General features: G+C 36.9%; 1 long non-coding RNA gene across 1 annotated transcript; it reads right to left on the bottom strand.

The window, feature by feature from the left end:
• Positions 1-20,544: 20,544 nt before the first annotated feature.
• Positions 20,545-21,027, bottom strand: LOC109239643. The gene is made up of 3 exons (XR_002069940.1): positions 20,999-21,027; positions 20,824-20,899; positions 20,545-20,590 (listed from the first exon to the last, which is right to left on the bottom strand). It is a non-coding gene; the product is annotated as an uncharacterized LOC109239643 (long non-coding RNA).
• Positions 21,028-21,350: the final 323 nt, after the last annotated feature.

Below are 21,350 nucleotides of genomic sequence, written 5' to 3' on the forward strand. Positions count from 1 at the left end.
AAGTATATATACCTATGGGTTCCAGGCTCGATATTTGAGTCCCAGTAGCACCAAACTATCATGAATAATTATGTGTGTCAAATTCAATATTTTTATAGTTTTGTGTGTTTGTTTTATAATTTAAATTCTTAAATTTTAATAATTTAATTATAAAAAGTATATACACCTATGGGTTCCAGGCTCGATATTCGAGCCTAGCACCAAACTATCATAAATAATTATGTGTGTCAAATTCAATATTTTTATAATTTTGTATGTTTGTTTTATAATTTAAATTCTTAATTTTTAATTATTTAATTATACAAAGTTTGTATTTTCATCTACCAGTATAAGAAATACTTAAACTAAAGGGATTCTACGCTAAAATACTCTGCACTTTACTACGCCAAAAGGCTCTACATTTTACTACGCTAAAAGGTTCTACATTTTACTACGCTAATAAATAATCTAAACTAAATATAAACAACAAATACATTTTAATCACATAATTCACAAAAATACATATAACATACTAGTTTCGCAAATAAAACACAAAACAACAATGGAAACACTAATATCTAAATCCGGATATTAACAGAAAAAATTATTTCTCAATTTTATATTTTTTTTAGAATACTAATATCTAAGTCCGGATAAATATAACATACTAGTTTCACAAATAAAACACAAAACGACATGGAAACACATTCAAATCAACTAATATGCATTATTATACCAGTTTCGACATAAAATAAATCGAAATACTTCGATTTAGTGTTTTCGAAAAGTAAATTGGCTGAAAATTTGAGTCCAGTGAAACCACAATAATACGATGCTCTACTACGATGTGGGACCTACATTCTTAGCGTTTTGTGTGACGGAAGGGGCCCACAATTTTTTTTTAAGAGACGACAAGGGTGGGGTGGGGGGAGGGGGACCAGAATCCAAATCTAAAGGAAGTAAAAAAAATGGGGATGAGGAGTTCTGGTCTTGGGGGGAAGACGAAGGGGATTATTTAATCAGGGGTATAGCGTTCTAATTCTTTGCGCTATACTATAGGTATAGCGTGTGATTTCTATGCGCTATACCTGGCAGTCAAATCGTCAGGGGGTATATGGCACTTATTCCTTGCGCTATATCTTAACGACAAAAGTTACCGTTAAGGTATAGCGCGGAATTTTGGCGTTATATATAAAAAAGTAATTTTTTTTTACACTCATTAACGATACATTTATCCAAAAAGACAATAAAAAGGTTCCGGACACGAGTTCAAAAGGTAGTAGACAAAAAAAGAACGAAACAAGGATAAAAAGCTCCAAAGTGAACTAATGAAAGTTGAAACTCAAGGGAGTTCAACGAAGTGGCAGACATGATTGGAAGTTTTGAGTACATAATGGGCCTAAGGCGTTAATTCGTTACTTCTAAGGATGTTTGTTGTAGGAGACTATTAAAATTATTGGACCGTAAAACAGAACAGAGGCACCTCATATATTTTGACTAGACAAAAAGAAACAAACTGGAACTCCATAACAAAAGCACCACAAAAGCGGGATATCTCGACATATTAAATAATTTAATTCATATATATCAGCTTATTATAACATGTTATAACAAGTTACTCCCTCCGGTCCACAATAAGTGACCAATTTATTTTTTTATTTTGGTCCAAAATAAGTATCCATTTATATAATCAAGAAAGAATTCAATTTGATTTTACAAAATTACCCTTATTTCCCTAAAAAGTTTTCTTACTCCTCACATTAAATATTTGGCAGAATACCTTGAAACCCTCTAAACTTGACACGGATTATTAGTTCGTGGTCTTAATTACCCCCCTCAACATGGCCTTTTGAGAGCCATTACCCTCCGGAACGCTGATGTGGCAAAGAGTGTGAGTGCACTCTCCTGCTGTAACGACCCGACTAGTCGTTTTGAGCAATTGCGTCGGTTCGGCAGTTTGAGGTTACGAGCAGCTTCATATTAAGTGTATCGACTTGCGTGCATAGTTAGATTCTGTTTCCGGATGTATCGGAGTCGAATTGGAAGAAGGAATCTAGTTTTGGAAGCTTAAACGGTGGGAATTTGACTTTTGAGTAAACGACTCCGGAATGAGTTTTGGATGATGTCAGTAGCTTCGTATGGTGATTTTGGACTTAGGCGTGCGTCCGGTTTCGGATTCGGAGGCCCTAGGGTAATTTGAGGCATTTCGGCGAAAGTTGGAAAAGTTGAGGTTTGGAAAATGGAGAAGTTTGACCCATAGTTGACTTTTGTGTTATCGAGGTCGGAATGCGATTCCGAAAGTTGGAACAGCTCCGTTATGTCATTTGGGACTTGCCTGCAAAATTTGGTGTCGTTTGGAGTTGATTTGATATGGTTCGGACGCTTGGTTGCAATTCTAGAAGTTCCTGAAGTTCATAGTGATTTTCATGCGTTTTGGCATCCGATTCGTGGTTCTAGAGGTTATTTTGATGTTCCGATCGCACGAGCAAGTTCGTAATATGTGTTCAGACTTGTGTGGGTGCTTGGTTTGGAGCCCCGAGGGCTCGGGTGAGTTTCGGAGTGGTTTCGGAATGGCTTTCATGAATTTTGATTTTTCTGGTTTAGGTTTCTTCGCATTTGCGATGTTCTGGTCACAGATGCGGCCATCGCAATTGCGATGCCAGGGCGGCTGGGCATTTTTTGCATTTGCGATGAGGCTGCCACATTTGCGAAAGCGGACCTTCGCATTTGCAAAGTTTTTGTCGCAAATGCGACCTTAACAGGGGGGTTTCCAGCTTCGTAATTGCAGTGGATTTTCCGCAATTGCGGGGTTCGCAAATGCGAACCCCCTGTCGCAAATGCGACATCTGCAACCTGTTAAGTGCTGAGAATTCCGAGTTTTTGCTTCATCTTTCATATTTTTGAACCCTAGCTTCAAGGTGAGGCGATTTTGAGAAGGGATTTTCATACCAAAACATTGGGTAAGTATCTTTAATCAATTCCCAACTATATTTTGTGATTATATCTTAGATTTAACATCAAAATCATGAAAATCTAAAGGAAAATTTGGGGGAAATTGTAAAATCTTTCAAAATTATAAAATGATGATTTGAAGGACCAAATGATATCGGATTTTGATAATTTTTGTATGAGTGAACTCGTATTGGAATGGGTATTTGAGTTTTGCAAATTTTGTCGGTTTCCGAGATGCGGGCCCAGGGAGTTCACTTTTGTTGACTTTTTGCAAATTGTATAAGAATCATAGCTTTGTTAATCGAAATTGTTTTCTCTTGCATTTTTTGATGTATTCAAGTCATTTTTGGCTAGATTGAGCCGAGCATTGATGAATTGGTAAAGGAAAAGCTAAATTTTGTATTGAATTGGCCGGATTGAGGTAAATATCTTGCCTAACCTTGTGTGGGGGACTCCCCCTTAGGATTTGAGTCTTCTATGCTAATTGTAGTGCACGCAAGGTGACGAGTGTGTGCTCGGACTTATTTGTGAAAAATTTGCCTTTAGGGTTCTTAGGTCCTTAAGTTCATTAAGTGGGAAGTTTTCCGATATGATTGGGTTTCCTAATTGCTTGTATTACCTCTATATGCTCCATACGACGTTGTTAGCTTTCCTCTAACTCTTACTTGTTACTTGGCTCTTAATTGCCTTAATTGAAGTGATTGTCCTCCTTATTGTTTTGTTGTTTCTTAATTGTGAATTTCTCTATGACCCCGTGCATACATGCTATGTGTCCCAATTGTTGTGGTTGCCGGTGTAGTTATCAAATGCCTTATATGTCCTGTTGTCTTTGTAAAGGTTGTTGTGCTTCTTAGTTTTTCCGTGATTCTCTTGTTGCCGTGTACTCATACTCTTGGTGGTAGAGATACTTGTGATTCGGTTTTTGAATTATTGTTGTTGTTGTTGTTGATTTTAAACTATTTCTGGTTGTTGATATCTTGAGGAGGAATAAGGGAGAATTGATGTTGTCTGGTGGGATCGGGTTGCACCCAGCAACAAGGAGTAATAAGGGTGAACAGGTGGGATCGGGTTGCACGCCGCAACAGGAGGAATAAGGGTGATATATATTGAGGAGTAATAAGGGTGGACTGGTGGAATCCGATTGCACGCCGCAACAAGGAGTAATAGGGGTGAATGATTATGTTATTACTGATATAGTGATATAAATGTACTATTTACTCTTGTTGTAATTGTTAAGGAGGAACAAGGGAGGATTGGTGGGATCGGGTTGCACGCCACAACAAACATATACTATTTACTTTTATTGTAACTGCTCCCGAGGAATAACGAAGGATTGGTGGGATCGGGATGTGCGCCGCATCAATATATATGCTTATGTNTATATATATATATATATATATATATATATATATATATATATATATATATATATATATATATATATATATATATATATATATGCTTATGTATTCCTCTTTCACTGTACAAGTTATTTGGTGGTTTTACATTTCAGTTAGGATTTGGTTATAGCAGAATACTGAGACGACCCTAGTTCATTTGTTTAAGACTTTGACGATTTGTATTTCGGGTTTCACTGAATTACGAGGATCGGGTTATTGGCATTGAGTTGTTGACTTGCCGTTGTTCCTTGAATTCTTTCCCTGAAACTATTACTCTAGTGAATTAATTTTTAAAGTAAATTTACTACGTTGGATCATTTCCTCCTGTCCTGTTAATTTATTAGTAATATCGTGAGTTAAAATAAAGGAATTAGTATTACGCTGATATATATGACTTTTAAATTTGAACTTGCCGTGTATATGTACACCATTCAATAATTCAAATTCCTATAAATGTTGTGTTTTATTTTAATTAGTTTCTCAATTAAATTTCCTTAACTTGATGATATTGAATCTTACTTAAAAAGGAATTTCTACTAAGTTTTAATTTATTAAATCCTATATTAAAGGTAATAAGTCATTCGATGTTATATTTTATTTGAAAATGGTATTTTCTTTATTCAAATGATTTCTAAAAATAACTCCATCTTTTCTTGCTGATTTCCTAAATGGTTTAGAAGTTGTAATCTACTTTATGTTTTATAAATGAGACTCCTTGAACATCTTGATTGCATTGGTTATGGATCCTATGTACTGAGTAGCATGAGGATGACGTAGTGCAAAGTGAGATAGAAATATGTGGGCACAAGGTGCCGTGGGTATTAAAGGTTTGGAAATTGAGGTTATGATATGAGACACCGAGGATTGAGATGGTCGGGATTTTGTATTAGAAATGATGTGATTGATTGAGTTGACATCGCCTTCTTCGTTTGAACATATTCTTACTTGTCTGTGTCCTAGTTATGTTGGTGTTAATTTACTTGGTTTTCGATCGTTACTATCTGTGTTCCCTTTACTGTCTCTACTGTTTGTAGTTGAATTTTCCCCTGTTATTGATATTGCTATGTTAACTTTATTTTGGTAGTTCATTATCATATCCTGCTCAATTTATTTGACTAGTAGGTGTCTTGACTGTTCCTCGTCACTACTCCACCGAGGTTATTCTTGATACTTACTGGGCACCGCTGTGGTGTGCTCATACTACACTTCTGTATATTTTTTTTGTACAGATAAAGGTATTTGATCGGTAGTAGCTGTGCAGATCGTCGCGGTGGAGACTCAAGGTAAACTTGCTGTTGCGTTCGCAAGCCTCGGAGTGACCTTCATTTGTACTTATTTCCATTTGTTCCTTTTGTTCTAGAGCAGTGATGTATTTATTTTGTATAACTACTCCTAGAAGGGCTTATGACTTGTACTACTGGTTTTGGGAATTGTAATTGTTCAGAGTTATATAATTTGAAGTTAGTGAATATCAATATTATTTTTGTTAATGATAGTCTTACTATTTTAGAGACTAGGTACCATCACGACTCATTCGGAGGGATTTGGGTCATGACAAGTTGGTATCAGAGCTCTAGGTTCATAGGTGCTACAAGTCATAAGCAGGTTTAGTAGAGTCTTGCGGATCAGTACGAAGACGTCTGTACTTATCTTCGAGAGGCTACATAACTGTTAGGAAATTCCACTTCTTTCATTCCTTATCGTGCGATAGTGACTCAGCTCGAAGTATATAACTTATGTTCCTTTACATCCACTCGTGTATGATATTGTGCTCTCAATGTCCGCTATGCGCCAGTGGTTCGTGATGCTACAAACGGGCTACGAGGGAGTCAGGGATGCTCAGACACTGTCTCAATGTGTTTTCCAGACTAAAGATATAGAGGTATTGAGAGACTATTCAGCTGTTCATATGGAGGCGCAACGTTTCCCGGCATTTAGTTGATGAGTGCGAGCTTGGGAAGGTTTAATTGGTTGACTAGTCGTCGCGATTGTGGCAAGGTCGCGAGGTGGGTGTTGATTGGGGATAGTTGGTGGTATTGGAGTACCTTGTGATTTGTGTTGTACGAGCTATGAAGGTTAGTTTGCGGATCATCAGATGGTGTTTTCTATGGGTTCGCGCCAAGTAGAGGAGTCCACTAGCGGCATTCAGATTGCAGAGTCAGATTTACATCAGTCTTGGCCCGAGGTATGTGTATATGTGGTATTGGTAGGTTCCCGGATTTCGTATATGGCCAAGGTATGGAATCTTGCGTGGGATGACATTGGGGCTTACGGTATTTCACCGTCATTAATGAATCTACATTTCAGTATCAAGGGGAGTCGGAGAAACAACTTCAGATTCATAAAAGGTCTATTCAGCGTGGGTATCGTGGTTGCGGCAGAACGGGGTGCTTCAGAGGAAATGCGGTGGTTTATGAGCTTCTGGGCTACGTGGTTCGTGTTAGGATCATCTGTATTAGGGGCTTTGATTAGAGTTATTATATATCTACTATCCGAAGAAATGGGTCAGTTCCGTGGTGTTGGGTCAGCATGGCAATGGAAATAATTGGTCCATTTAAATAGGAATTCTCTACTGGCATTTGTGGTAACACTCAGGTATTGGACGGTTTGTGTGACTCAGCTGAGTTGGGGAGATGCGGTCCTAATGACTTAGTTACATACGGGCGGATCTCGGGGAGTTCTCGATGGTTTGGACAATGGCTTGAGTTGGCTGGCTGCTATGGGCATAAGGAATATGTTGTACATTGTGGTTTTCTCCTGTATAGGTATCAGAAATTAATAGGGTGTTGGCGTTGTTGGCTATCATATGTGAAGAGTGTGCATTTTTGGAAAGGACCTTGAGTTTTGGTTTGCGGGTGCGTGGCTAGTAGCATGGTAATTACTGGGTTTTGAGGCTTTCGAGGTTCATGTTTTGTAACGCGGCCAGAAACTCAGTGCTTTAGCAGAATGATGGGGTGTGAGTGATGTATCAGCCAATTGATTTGCGTAGTTGAGTTTGGGTATGTAAATTTTGGTATTTCCGAGGTTTTGGGGCTAGATGCCCTCATGTGTGGACTATTCACCGATTACTGATTGTGAAGAAATGTTGAGAATGGGATAACTGATAGCATGCATTATCGATAGGTTGCTATGGAATTTTGAAGAATATTTTACCTAATTGGGAAGGATCAGGATTTGGTTGGGGGCTATTTGGAAGCTCAACGGGAATATGTATTGTGAATCAGGTCAAGTTTGTGTGCTTTTGTGAGATTGTCATTATTGTTATGTTATCGGGCAGAATGGATATTATTTGTTCCCCTAGCCTATGTTATGTGCTACCCTTTTATGTTGTGTTAGGCGGTGAGGTGTATGATTATTCCCCACGCATGTTGTAATTCCGTTCAGGCCTTATGGCGATGCGGGCGAGATAGCCCTCGTGATGTTGATTTGCTCATTGAACCTTAGATGTGCTTGCTTCTCTCATGTTTTATTACTTCTATTCATTGTTCCCATAGTTTTACTTGTGCACTCTGCTGTGCTTGATATCAGTATTCATGTGATCGGTGAACCTGAGCATTTTGGCTTGATGAGTATTTGGGAGCGGGCTGCACGCCGCAGCGGATATTATGTGGGATACCCTTTCCTTGTGTTTATTTGGTGTTCTGTTTTCCCTCTGTGGAGCGATTTGATGAAAACTATACTTTTGATGTTGCACATGTTGTACTTGTTAGATAACTCTTATACTTTGCTTTCCTTTATTTGTGCAGCATGATTGAGTTATTGCTGGTTTGGTGTACGAACTGTGTGGAGTGAGAATCTGTGTGGTTCCGTGATGAGTTGTTGGTTGGGCTGCTTGTATTGGTTGAGATGAGGTTCTTAGACCTGAGATTAATGTTATGGTATTGGGGGTGATGAGTGTTTGGAAGTATGCGGACGTTTCTACTAAGATTTGGGTAATGGCCCTTGGCGGGCGAGAGAGCTTCTTGACTTGTTGACTTCATGGGCGGATTGGGATTTCCGCATGTTTCTTTACCATGGGTAGTGTTATGGAAGTCCGGAACAAGGTTATATTCAATATGAAGTGTACTGCCGACATCCAGGATGTTATTTGAGCGGGTATGATGGTTAGAGGTTATTGTTTCGGGCATTTGAGCGGTGTGGAACAACATGTGATTATATTCTGTATTGGAATTTTTGGCTCGATTCAGCTTGTTCGGGTTCATATAGTGTGATGATGTGGGGTTCAGGTCCTATGATGAAATTCAGATGTTGAGGTTTGGGTTCTGTCCTAAGGTTATGGACTAAGGATGAGCTGAGACCTTCAGTTAAGTTGCATTGTCGGTCCTACATAGGTTGGGTGATGAGGAATCACCCCCGGGTGTGTGTATAATGAGCTCATGCAGTGGCTCGATGGCTTTGGAACGACTCCGGGCACGTTCGAGGATGAACTTATGTTTAGGTGGAGGAGGATGTAACGACCCGACTGGTCGTTTTGAGCAATTGCGCCCGGTTCGGCAGTTTGAGGTCACGAGCAGCTTCATATTATGTGTATCGATTTGCATGCATAGTTGGATACTGTTTCCGGATATATCGAAGTCGAATTGGAAGAAGGAATCTAGTTTTAGAAGCTCAAGCGGTGGGAATTTGACTTTTGAGTAAACGGCTCCGGAATGAGTTTTGGATGATGTCAGTAGCTTTGTATGGGGATTTTGGACTTAGGCGTGTGTCCAGTTTCGGATTCGGAGGCCCGTAGGGTAATTTGAGGCATTTTGGCGAAAGTTGGAAAAGCTGAAGTTTGGAAAATGGAGAAGTTTGACCAATAGTTGACTTTTGTGTTATTCGAGGTCGGAATGCGATTCCGAAAGTTGGAACAACTCCGTTATGTCATTTGGGACTTGCCTGCAAAATTTGGTGTCGTTTGGGTCGATTTGATATGGTTCGGACGCTTGGTTGAAATTCTAGAAGTTCTTGAAGTTCATAGTGATTTTCATGCGTTTTGGCATCCGATTCGTGGTTCAAGAGGTTATTTCGATGTTCCGATCGCGCGAGCGAGTTCGTGTTATGTGTTCAGACTTGTGTGGCCGCTTGGTTTAGAGCCTCGAGGGCTCGGGTGAGTTTCGGAGTGGTTTCAGAATGGCTTTCATGAACTTTGATTTTTTTGGTTCTGGTTTCTTCGCATTTGCGATGTTCTGCTTGCAAATGCGGCCATCGCGTTTGCGAAGGACCATCCCAATTGCGATGCCTGGGCGGCTTGGTATTTTTCGCATTTGCGATAAGGCTGCCGCACTTGCGAAAGCCGACCTTCGCATTTGCAAAGTTTTTGTTGCAAATGCAACCTTAACGGGGGGGTTTCCAGCTTCGCAATTGCGATGGATTTTCCGCAATTGCGGAGTTCACACATGCGAACCCCCTATCGCAAATGCGACATCTGCAACATGTTAAGTGCTGAGAATTTTGATTTTTTGCTTCATCTTTCATATTTTTGAACCCTAGCTTCGAGGTGAGACGATTTTGAGAGGGGATTTTCATACCAAAATATTGTGTAAGTATCTTTAATCAATTCCCAACTATATTTTGTGATTATATCATAGATTTAACATCATATTCATGAGAATCTAAAGGGAAATTTTGGGGGAAATTGTAAAATCTTTCAAAAATGTAAAACGATGATTTGAAGGACCAAATGGTATTGGATTTTGATAATTTTTGTATGAGTGAACTCGTATCGGAATGGGTATTCGGTATTTGTAAATTTTGTCGGGTTCCGAGATGCGGGCTCAGGGAGTTGATTTTTGTTGACTTTTTGCAAATTGTATAAGAATCATAGCTTTGTTAATTGAAATTATTTTCTCTTGCATTGTTTGATGTATTCAAGTAATTTTTGGCTAGACTAAGCCGAGCGTTGATGAATTGGTAAAGGAAAAGCTAAATTGAGTATTGAATTGGCCGGATTGAGGCAAATATCTTGTCTAACCTTGTGTGTGGGACTCCCCCTTAGGATTTGAGTCTTCTATGCTAATTGTAGTCCGTGCACGTGAGGTGACGAGTGTGTGCTCGGACTTATTTGTGGAAAATTTGCCTTTAGGGTTCTTAGGTCCTTAAGTTCATTAAGAGGGAAGTTTTCCGATATGATTGGGTTTCCTAATTGCTTGTTTTACCTCTATATGCTCCATACGACGTTGTTAGCTTTCCTCTAACTCTTACTTGTTACTTGTCCCTTAATTGTCTTAATTGAAGTGATTGTCCTCCTTATTGTTTTATTGTTTCTTAATTGTGAATTCCTCTATGACCCCGTGCATACATGCTATGTGTCCCAATTGTTGTGGTTGCCGGTGTAGTTATCACGTGCCTTATATGTCTTGTTGCTTTTGTAAAGGTTGTTGTGCTTCTTAGTTTTTCCGTGATTCTCTTGTTTCCATGTATTCATACTCTTGGTGGTAGAGATCCTTGTGATTGGGTTGTTGAATTGTTGTTGTTGTTGATTTTAAACAATGTCTGGTTGTTGATATGTTGAGGAGAAATAAGGGATAATTGATGTTGTCTGGTGGGATCGGGTTCCACGCCGCAACAAGGAGTAATTAGGGTGGACAGGTGGGATCGGGTTGCACGCCGCAACATGAGGAATAAGGGTGATATATATTGAGGAGTAATAAGGGTGGACTGGTGGGATCGGGTTGCACGCCGCAGCAAGCAGTAATAAGGGTGAATGATCATGTTGTTACTGATATGGTGATATATATGTACTATTTACTCTTGTTGTAATTGTTAAGGAGGAAAAAGGGAGGATTGGTGGGATCGGGTTGCACGTCGCAACAAACATATACTATTTACTTTTATTGTAACTGCTTCGGAGGAATAACAAAAGATTGGTGGGATCGGGATGCACGTCGCATCAATATATATATATGCTTATGCATTCCTCTTTGACCGTACAAGTTATTCGGTGGTTTTACATTTCAGTTAGGATTTGGTTATAGCTGAATACTGAGAAGACCCTAGTTCATTTGTTTAAGACTTTGACGATTTATATTTCGGGTTTCACTGAATTACGAGGATCGGGTTATTGGCATTGAGTTGTTGACTTGCCGTTGTTCCTTGAATTCTTTCCCTGAAACTATTACTCTGGTGAATTAATTTTTAGAGTAAATTTACTACGTTGAATCATTTCCTCCTGTCCTGTTAAGTTATTAGTAATATCGTGAGTTAAAATAAAGGAATTAGTATTACGCTGATATATATGACTTTTAAATTTGAACTCGCCGTGTATATATACACCTTTCAATAATTCAAATTCCTATAAATGTTGTGTTTTATTACAATTAGTTTCTCAATTAAATTTCCTTAACCCGATGATATTGAATCTTACTTAAAAAGAAATTTCTACTAAGTTTTAATTTATTAAGTCCTATATTAAAGGTAATAATTCATTCAATGTTATATTTTATTTGAAAAGGTATTTCTTTATTTAAATGATTTCTAAAAATGACTCCATCTTTTCTTGCTGATTTCCTAAAAAGTTTAGAAGTTGTAATCTACTTTATGTGATATAAATGAGTCTCCTTGAACATCTTGATTGCATTGGTTATGGATCCTATGTACCGAGTAGCATGAGGATGACGTTGTGCAAAGTGAGATAGAAATATGTGGGCACAAGGTGCCGTGTGTGCTAAAGGTTTGGAAATTGAGGTTATGATATGAGACACCGAGGATTGAGATGGTCGCGATTGTGTATTAGAAATGATGTTATTGATTGAGTTGACATCGCCTTCTTCGTTTGAACATATTCTTACTTGTCTGTGTCCCAGTTATGTTGGTGTTAATTTACTTGGTTATCGATCGTTACTATCTGTGTTCCCTTTACTGTCTCTACTATTTGTAATTGAATTTTCCCCTGTTATTGATATTGCTTTGTTAATTTTATCTTGGTAGTTCATTATCATATCCTGCTCAATTTATTTAATTAGTAGGTGTCTTGACTGTTCCTCGTCACTACTCCACCGAGGTTAGTCTTGATACTTACTTGGCAACGCTGTGGTGTGCTCATACTACACTTCTGTACATTTTTTTGTACAGATCCAGGTATTTGACCGGTAGTAGCTGTGTGGATCGTCGCGGTGGAGATTCAAGGTAAACCTACCGCTGCGTTCGCAGGCCTCGGAGTGACCTTTATTTGTACTTATTTCCATTTGTTCCTTTTGTTCTGGAACAGTGATGTATTTATTATGTATAACTACTCCTAGAAGGGCTTATGACTTGTACTATCGATTTTGGGAATTGTTATTGTTCAGAGTTATATAATTTGAAGTTAGTCAATATCAATATTATTTATGGTAATGATAGGTTTACCTAGTTTAGAGACTAGGTGCCATCACGACTCCTTCGGAGGGATTTTGGGTCGTGATGCCTGCTACGTGGATTTTTTCTGTATATGTGGCATTTTTTTGAAAAATAAAATATATTTTACCTTTTTAAGTATGTTACTTCTTTAGATAATTTTTTTCGAATACGATTTATAATAAACTTGGATAGAACTACATTATTTAGGCTACATTTTTTTATTTGGCTAAAAATAATAAAGTTTTAGTTCATCGTTTTTTGAATTTGACCTGAAAATAAAGATTTATACAATTGAAATAAATAGTCAAGGAATCTAAAAAGTTATAAAAAAAATACATAGTTTGAAATTAATTATTTTGGCTATAAGTTTTTATATAGCTCTAAATTATGGTGCTCTAAAAATATATATTTTTTTTTTACAGATTTTACCTGAAAAAGTAAAAATACACAATTAAAATAAATAGTCATTGCATCAAAAGAGAAATAAAAAGAGTGTACAAATTCTTCAATTGTGTATTTTTATTTTTTCAACTATGTACAATTTCTTCAACTATAAAAAGAGTGTACTCTTTTTATTTCTTCTTTTAATGCAATCTACTGTGTATTTTTACTTTTTCAAGTAAAATCTGTAAAAAAATATATTTTTAGAGCACCATAATTTAGAGCTATATAAATATTATAGCCAAAATAATTAATTTCAAACTATATAATTTTGTATAACCTTTTAGATGCCTTGACTATTTATATCAGATGTATAAATCTCTATTTTCAGGTCAAATTCAAAGAAAGATTAACTAAAACTTTATTACTTTTAGCCAAATAAAAATATTTAGCCTTAATAATGTAGTTCTGTCCAAGTTTTATCATAAATTGTATTCGAAATTTTTTATCTAAAGAAGTAACATACTTAAAAAGGTAAGAATACACTACTGGAAAATTCACCTATGGCTACGCAGGGAGAACCGTTCCAATAGGTAAGAAAACCGTTCCAATAGGTAAGAAAACCATTGCCATAGATGTATTGCAACGGTTCAGCGCCCGTTCCACAAGCTGTTGTGCCTATAGAGTTTATGGAACGGTTTTTGTAACGATTCCGATAACCGTTGCTATAGAACACTCTATCGCTACGGTTTTCCCTCCTCCTGTTGGAACGGTTATTCTTATCAACTGCAACGGTTAATAACCGTTACCATAAAGTTAAATGCAACGGTCGATAACCGTTACTATATCTATTAAACCGTAACGGGTATTACAGAAATGACAACGATTTCTTTAAGATATTGCAACGGTTGAACTACCTATTGCAACGGTTTGTAGATTATTTTGGAACGGTTTATAGGTCCTATGGCAACGGTTCACTTACATATTGCAACGGTTGTTAGATTATTTTGGAACGGGTTGTAGGTCCTATGGCAACGATTTTTAGATTATTTGGAACGGTTTGCAGGTCCTACGGTAACGGTTGGCCTACCTATTGCAACGATTTTTATATTATTTTGGAACGATTTCCAGGTCCTATGACAACAGTTTTATTAGCTGTAACAATTTAATTGAATTGAAAATGGTGCCCCCTGTTGTAAATAAAGATTTTACATATATATACAATAAACTATAAAACACTAAAATTTATATAAATACAAAATGAAACTTTTCATAATCCAAATTGTCCGACAAGTTAATAATAAATCCATAGATAGTGATGAAACCAATAACATACATTTGATATTTCAACATCAAATGTTTTAAATTTTTTGATAACAAACATTCATAGAAACCGCCACATGCATCTACAACAATCAACAATTTAAATTTCAAGTAAGGTCTAGAACTTCATCACTGCCTCCGTCTTCCATCTCTTTATCTACTCCACCTACAAAAGAGTATAAAGTGAGATTTATCAAAGATATTACTGGGAAAATCTCAAATGAGTTAAGTGAATGTGGGAATTTGACAGTATTAGGCTTAACAGATACAAGAATATCTGGTTCTTTGTCTGTTTCATTAGGTAAGCTCAAGAAACTTGAGACTTTGTATATTTACACTACTATGTTGTCTGGTGAAATACCTCCTGATTTAGGTAACTGTTCTGAGCTTGTTAACTTGTATTTGTATGAAAATAGTCTTTCTGGTTCAATCCCATCTGAGATAGGAAACTTAGAAACTTAGAAAAATTGTTCCTTTGGCAGAATAATCTTGTTGGTGTTATTCCACAAGAGATTGGGAATTGTACTAGATTGAGTATGATTGATTTGTCTTTCAAGATGTAGCTCAAGAATTTCAAGAACCGCCAGAAGATCACATTTTCCTACTACAAGAATACAAAATTTACAATTTCAAATCTAAGCAGCGACAAAAATACACTAGGTGATTTGTTCCCGTCTATCTAAGCTTTAGTGGTCCGTACTCTACTGTTATTAAAAGGAAAAACAAGAACAAACATTAAAAAATTGAAACAGGCGACTACTTTAGCATCTGTCACAACCTTAGTCTTCCTAATTGCTGGAGGATATTACATTCAGCAAATTCCCCCTTTCATAGTTTGGTTACCCTTTCATAGTTTGGTTAAAATATCTTAGCTACAACTACTATTGCTACAAGTTGCTACTAGGAGTGCAATACAACGACAACGACTACTACGGGTGTTCAAAAGTAGTCTATTGCCAAGTTGCAGATTTCCCAGCAATAAAATCAGTAGGCCAATCAGAGTACAAATTACCACTACTGCCAAGAGTTATCAGGCCGCTTGAAAGAAGTAATGAAATCCAAATCAACAAAGAAAATAGGGAATGACAGTACTCTTTCGAACTCTTGCGCACTGATAAAGAGAGAGAGCGAGAGAGCGCACAGTGAGAAGCAACATAAAAAAAGAGGAGAAGAAGAGGAAAGAGAAGACGTGTAACATTTGCTACGGACTAACCTTGGTTGTTACTGCCAGCGGATGGACGATTGATTGGTTGAATAGCACCTTCTTGTGCAGAAGCAGCTTCGCCAGGTGCACGAGCACTGAATATTAGCATGTCAGATCAAGTCTTAAATCGGGGTTGAGACGTTGAAGTCGTGTAACGACGTTCATCGTAATATCTTGTTCCATAGCATCCTTTTGTGCATTAAGCTCTTCCAGTAATTTTTCCTTTTGTGCATTGAGCTTTTCCAACAATTTTTGTTGCATCCTCTCTTCCATTTCCTCCATTTTTTGTTCCATTCTATCATCAGTAGCATTTACAGAGGATCCAAAATCTCCTTTTTTCTTTTTTAAGACAGTTTTGTTAACTCCTCGTCCATACAATCTTGCCCGACCTGGGTGCTCAGGTCCCATGACTGATGCAAACGCGTCAACTGAATCACTACCATCTCCACTTTCTTGAGTTGATTGTATTCTCTCCATTTCAGTCTACAAACCAAATGCAAGAGAATATAATATAAGTAAATAAAACTAAGTCGATAATTAAGAACAAATAAATAATCACGATAATCTTTAAACTAGAAATTTCTTACAATTTTACTAATTGTATTCTCATAAGAGCTTTTGTATACTCGACCATGTTTTCTTTTTCTTGTAGCCACAAAGATGTCTTTACTTGATAGAGTATCTGAAGTATCAGCCATTTCCTTCTTTTTTTCCTAGTAACATGAAAACTGGTATAATAATGTTTTTATTCAAAGTTAGCAAGTTCATACTTAAAGAAAAATAAGAGAAAAAAATCAAACGTCGATGATTCGAGCAAAACTTGTTTTCCCAGCAGTGTGTGGATGCTTCAATTTTTTTCGATCCTCGATATTAGTTTCAGACGTTTTCTCCAAATAAACAAGCAAATGCATGTGTATATAAAGCCATGATTGTTCCATTCAAATCCATAATTAATACGCCTAAAATATAAACAAAATAATGATGCGGAAAAGGATATAATAGTTTTGACAGGATTATACTTGTAATGAACAGGGGAAGCAGGGCAAGCCGAGTGATAGATCTGATCCACTTCTAACAAAATAGGCTCAACAACATCATGTCTAATTAACTCAAATCTATGATTCCCAAAATGATGCATCACATTTTCTTTCCTCCCAGTAAAAAAATTACTTTTTCTTGTATTTAAATCTACTTTTTTTTGTATTTAAATCCTATAGGTAGGGTACAAGAAAAATATGCTATCAATAATTAGTAAAAATAGAAGCAAACACGGGTGGCAAAGAGCACATAGCAGCAGCAAATAACAAACAAATTCCCAGCCACATTGGGCCAATTCTACTAATGCATAGTGTTATTATAGATTATTAAAAGCTATTGAATAAACAAAGGGATTAAATATCTAAATATGCTTTGTGACTTCAACGTCCTCTTGGTTCCTCCCTGCACCCAGGCGACTCTAAACTTTGGCTCAATACTGGAATTAGGCCTTAATCTAACCTTGAAACCAAACCAGAACACAAAAGAACGCATATGCAACACACTTGAAGATTCAATCGAATTTTAGCTTATTACTTCCTAATAGCAGGCCTTCAAGTATTTGGTCCAAATAAAATTAGTTATGGAAGAGCATATTAAGATATACAACTGGATAGGTTTCATCACAAACAGATTGTTAACTTTTACCATTAGTTCCCTAAAGGCGGGATCTATAGCGTACAAAAATTACGACACACAAGTAGCTAGTGTTAAACACATACAGAGATTCAAATGACTTACCCTGGTAAATAACTTGGCATGCATTTCAATGGGATTTCGCACGGCATTCAGCATAGCCGAGGGCATACATCAACAGAATTACACCGTGAGAGTAAAAGAAGGCCAATATAAAAAGGGAAACTACTCTATTCCACAGACAACACTGAGCCGTGTAATATGATAAAAGATTGCTTACTTTAGGTAACTGAGTGCACTTAATTTGTAATCATTGGTAGATTTACACGGCTCAGTTTTGTCATCTACCAATACAAGAAATATTACTAATTCCCAAAATGATGCAGCCAACCCCATGTTCTAGATTTGTAATCTTTTTGGTAATTTAATTTCTTTTTATATATTTCCACTTTCTATTATTTGATTGGTCTTTCCTATTGCTTGCCTTGTAACTCAAAACCAGCTTGGAAAATTTGGAAATATTCTGGCAGATCTTGCTTGTTGGGTTGTGGATTTGGTTGGGTTTTTATTTCATTCCAAACTCATAATGTATCATAAAATGAGCGTCATGACTTTTGTACTCTGATATTTTCATCTCCTTCACATGCACGCGTTCTGAAATATTCGAAGCACACCCTTTTGGTAATTTAGCATTTTTCATGACAGTACAAAATAAATTTTTTTGTTTTGGTTCCATGTAGAAACAAGATTTAGCCAAACTTACAGTTCCATTATTGTTTGTTTTTGGTTGTAGCTCCTTTCATATCCCCATTTCTTGCAAGTCATAGCGAGAATTTTCATGGTCCTTTGACTTTCCATCTATTTCCAATAAAGTCCCGAGCAAACTATCACATATGTTATTCACAATGTGCATCACATCAAGATTGTGCCTCAGTTTGTTATGCACCCAATATGGCAATTCAAAGAAAATAGATCTCTTTTTCCATGGGCCCTTAGCACTCGGAGGCCTTTTTTTAGTTCCCTTTCCAAAGATATTGTTGAATTCAATCAGCTCTTCAAACACTTTCTCACCGGTCAAAGGAGCAGGTGCAAGTCTGTGCTCCTCTTTACCGTCAAATGACTTCTTATCTCTTCGGAATGGATGATCAACAGGCAAAAATCTTCGATGACCCAAGTAACACATCTTGTGACTATGTTTGAGATATTGAGAGCATGTGTCATAATTGCAAGTGGGGCATGCCAATTTCCCCTTAGTGCTCCATCCTGAAAGCATAGCTAATACTGAAAAATCACTAACTGTCCACAATAAGGCAGCACGCATTCGAAAAGTTTGGTTGGTTGCAGCATCAAATGTGTCTATCCCCGTTTCCCATAGTTCCTTCAATTAATGGTTGTAGGCACACGTCTATATCATTTCTCGGAGACAATGGACCTGGAATGATCATAGATAACATTATATACTCTGGCTTCATGCAAATCCACGGTGATATATTATAGTTCATTAACATAACATGCCACGTGCTATGAGATATGCTCATCGTCCGAAACGGGTTGAAACCATCACTTGAAAGACTCATTCTAACATAACGAGGATCGCTAGAGAAATCTGGGTGCAAAGAAACAAAATCCTTCCAAGCTTCCCCATCAACAGGATGTCTTATATTCCCATCATTGAGTCGTTCATTAGCATGCCATCTCATCGTAGCAGCCGTTTCAGGACACATGAATATCCTCTGAAGCCTAGGCTTTAAAGGAAAGTACCTTAAAATCTTTGTGGGGATTTTAGAGCTTGCATTAGTCAAAGGACCAACATTCTTCCATCTTGAAAACCCACAAATAGAGCAATTATCGGCCTTCTCATTTTCTTTCCAAAATAACATGCAATCATTGGTGCATGCATGTATTTTTTCATAATGAAGACCCAAATCTTTTATCATCTTTTTAGCCTTGTTGAAAGATTTTGGTACCTGAGCAAAGGAAAATGCCTCTTTTATCAACTCTAACAAATCTGAGAAGGCCACATTACTCAACCCATGCAAGGATTTAAGCAAGTACAACCGAATAGTGAAACTCAGTTTACTGAAATTTTCACACCCCAGATATAACTCTTGTTTTCCTTCCTCTAGTAATTTGAAAAATTTTCTTGCTTCTTCAGATTGTCTTTCCCCAGCTCCTTCTTCATCCCCTGCCTGACCCTCTATATTTCTAAATGTATCATGAAGCGTTCCATCAATATCATCACGCATGTTAGAACCTTCATCATCATTGCTTGGAGAAGGTATATTTCTCGAGGAAAATTCCTCCCCGTGGAAAACCCATTTGGTATAACCATCAACAAACCCATGAACAACCAAATGATCCTCCACCACATTTATATAATGTCAATAGATATTAATGCACTTTTTGCAAGGGCATAATATTTCATTTCCTTGGGCAGCTCGTTCAAATGCCTTATCAAGAAAATTATTCACTCCACCTATATACTCATCCGTCCATCTAAGGAGATTCATCCAACTTTTATCACCATAATCTATGGATATCCTATATAATATATTCAAATCACCGAAATTAATATTCAAGATAAGCAAGGTACAGCGATCAAGAAGGCCATACTTGGAGGTAAGAAAATAAAGAATCTACCTTTTTAGAGAAACTATACAATGCAGAAACAGATGTAGGATAAGGAATTGTGAATAAAAATTATTCAATTAAGATTGTGAGATTGCAAAGTTAATTACACAATTCACTTTTCTCTATCAAAAGAAAATTGACACCTAAAGGATAAGATCTCCTAGCCCTTGGTTGAGATTGAGCGGAAATTGGAGATATGATATTTAATTTCACATGGAAGGCTGAATAATTAGAACGTGAACAACATAATATATTAGTTCAACAAAAGATCATACAAAATATTATTGATAGGTCTAATACTGAAATAGATTTGCATGACAAAAACAAACATATTTAACCTTTTTCTCTCTATTTAACCTATTTAAGCTACTGAAACAAATCATACAAAATATTATTGATAGGTCTCTTCCTATTTAAACTTTTTATCTCTATTTTGTTGAATATTTATTATTACGAGTTACGAGTAGTTTCTTTCTTTTTCTTTTTTCTTTTCTTTTTTAAACGTAAAGAGAAGCAATAAATTTTGAATTTTGCATAAAAATGGCAGTGCACTCCTAAATAAAAAGCCAAAGTAAGTAAGTCTAACGCCCGTCTTTTTGCTTCATTAAACTGACCTGTCGAGTGAGAGTATACATCCTATTGTATACCCCGTTGTCTGTTATCCCAAGCACTGAAAATAGATGTTTGAGACTTTCACCGGGATTTTGGAGAGTGTACTCGATGTAATACAACCCTGATCAAGAGTGACAATCAGCAGTGGCCTTAAACTCAAATTACCTCAAAATATCGAGCAAGTATAAACTGCCTAGCTTTTACGCAAAGGAAATGGGAAGTGACAACTGCTTCAGTGTGATAAGATCACTTTAGTTTCTGAAATTTAGCTATGTGATTCCTCAATCGGAAGTACCCCTAAATAACATCGCGACCAGTCAAGTTTTATCGAGTGTTTTAGATTGTGTCGTATACCTTTAGAAGCTTTGCTATCTATGAGTTTTGCTTTCACTCCTGCAGGACTTTGCCAGCTTCTGTCTAATCCACTAACCTGTAACAAATCATTGAGAACTGAAGTAAGAATACCAATGAAGCAAAAATATAAAAGAAAAGGAGAGTTTTTCAAAAGTAAAGATGGACTAAACCCCACCAGATTCTCGGCAAAAGCATCAACTTTCCATATTATCTGGACCACTTACCAGAAAAGTTTTCTGTTTGGTCATTTAATTAGTATTGAATAGTGGTGTCAGTTATATGCAGGTGGACATTGAGGGATAAAGTTGTAGGAGATTTAGTTTGGTTATTGAGATGGAAAAGAGGAATTGGTTGTGGAAAAGGAGACCTTCTGAGAAGAGCAGTGGAGAAACTGAGAGTTGTTGTTCATTGTCATCACATTCAGAGAGACACTCTGATGAGCAGGTACAAGCCAAAAAAAAGAGGTTCTCATTGTTCATAGGTTGTCTTGACACTCTTATAATTAGTCGTGCTGATATGAAGAAGGC

The sequence above is a fragment of the Nicotiana attenuata genome, unplaced genomic scaffold, assembly GCF_001879085.1.
Source record: "Nicotiana attenuata strain UT unplaced genomic scaffold, NIATTr2, whole genome shotgun sequence".
NCBI classification, from domain to species: Eukaryota; Viridiplantae; Streptophyta; class Magnoliopsida; order Solanales; family Solanaceae; genus Nicotiana; species Nicotiana attenuata.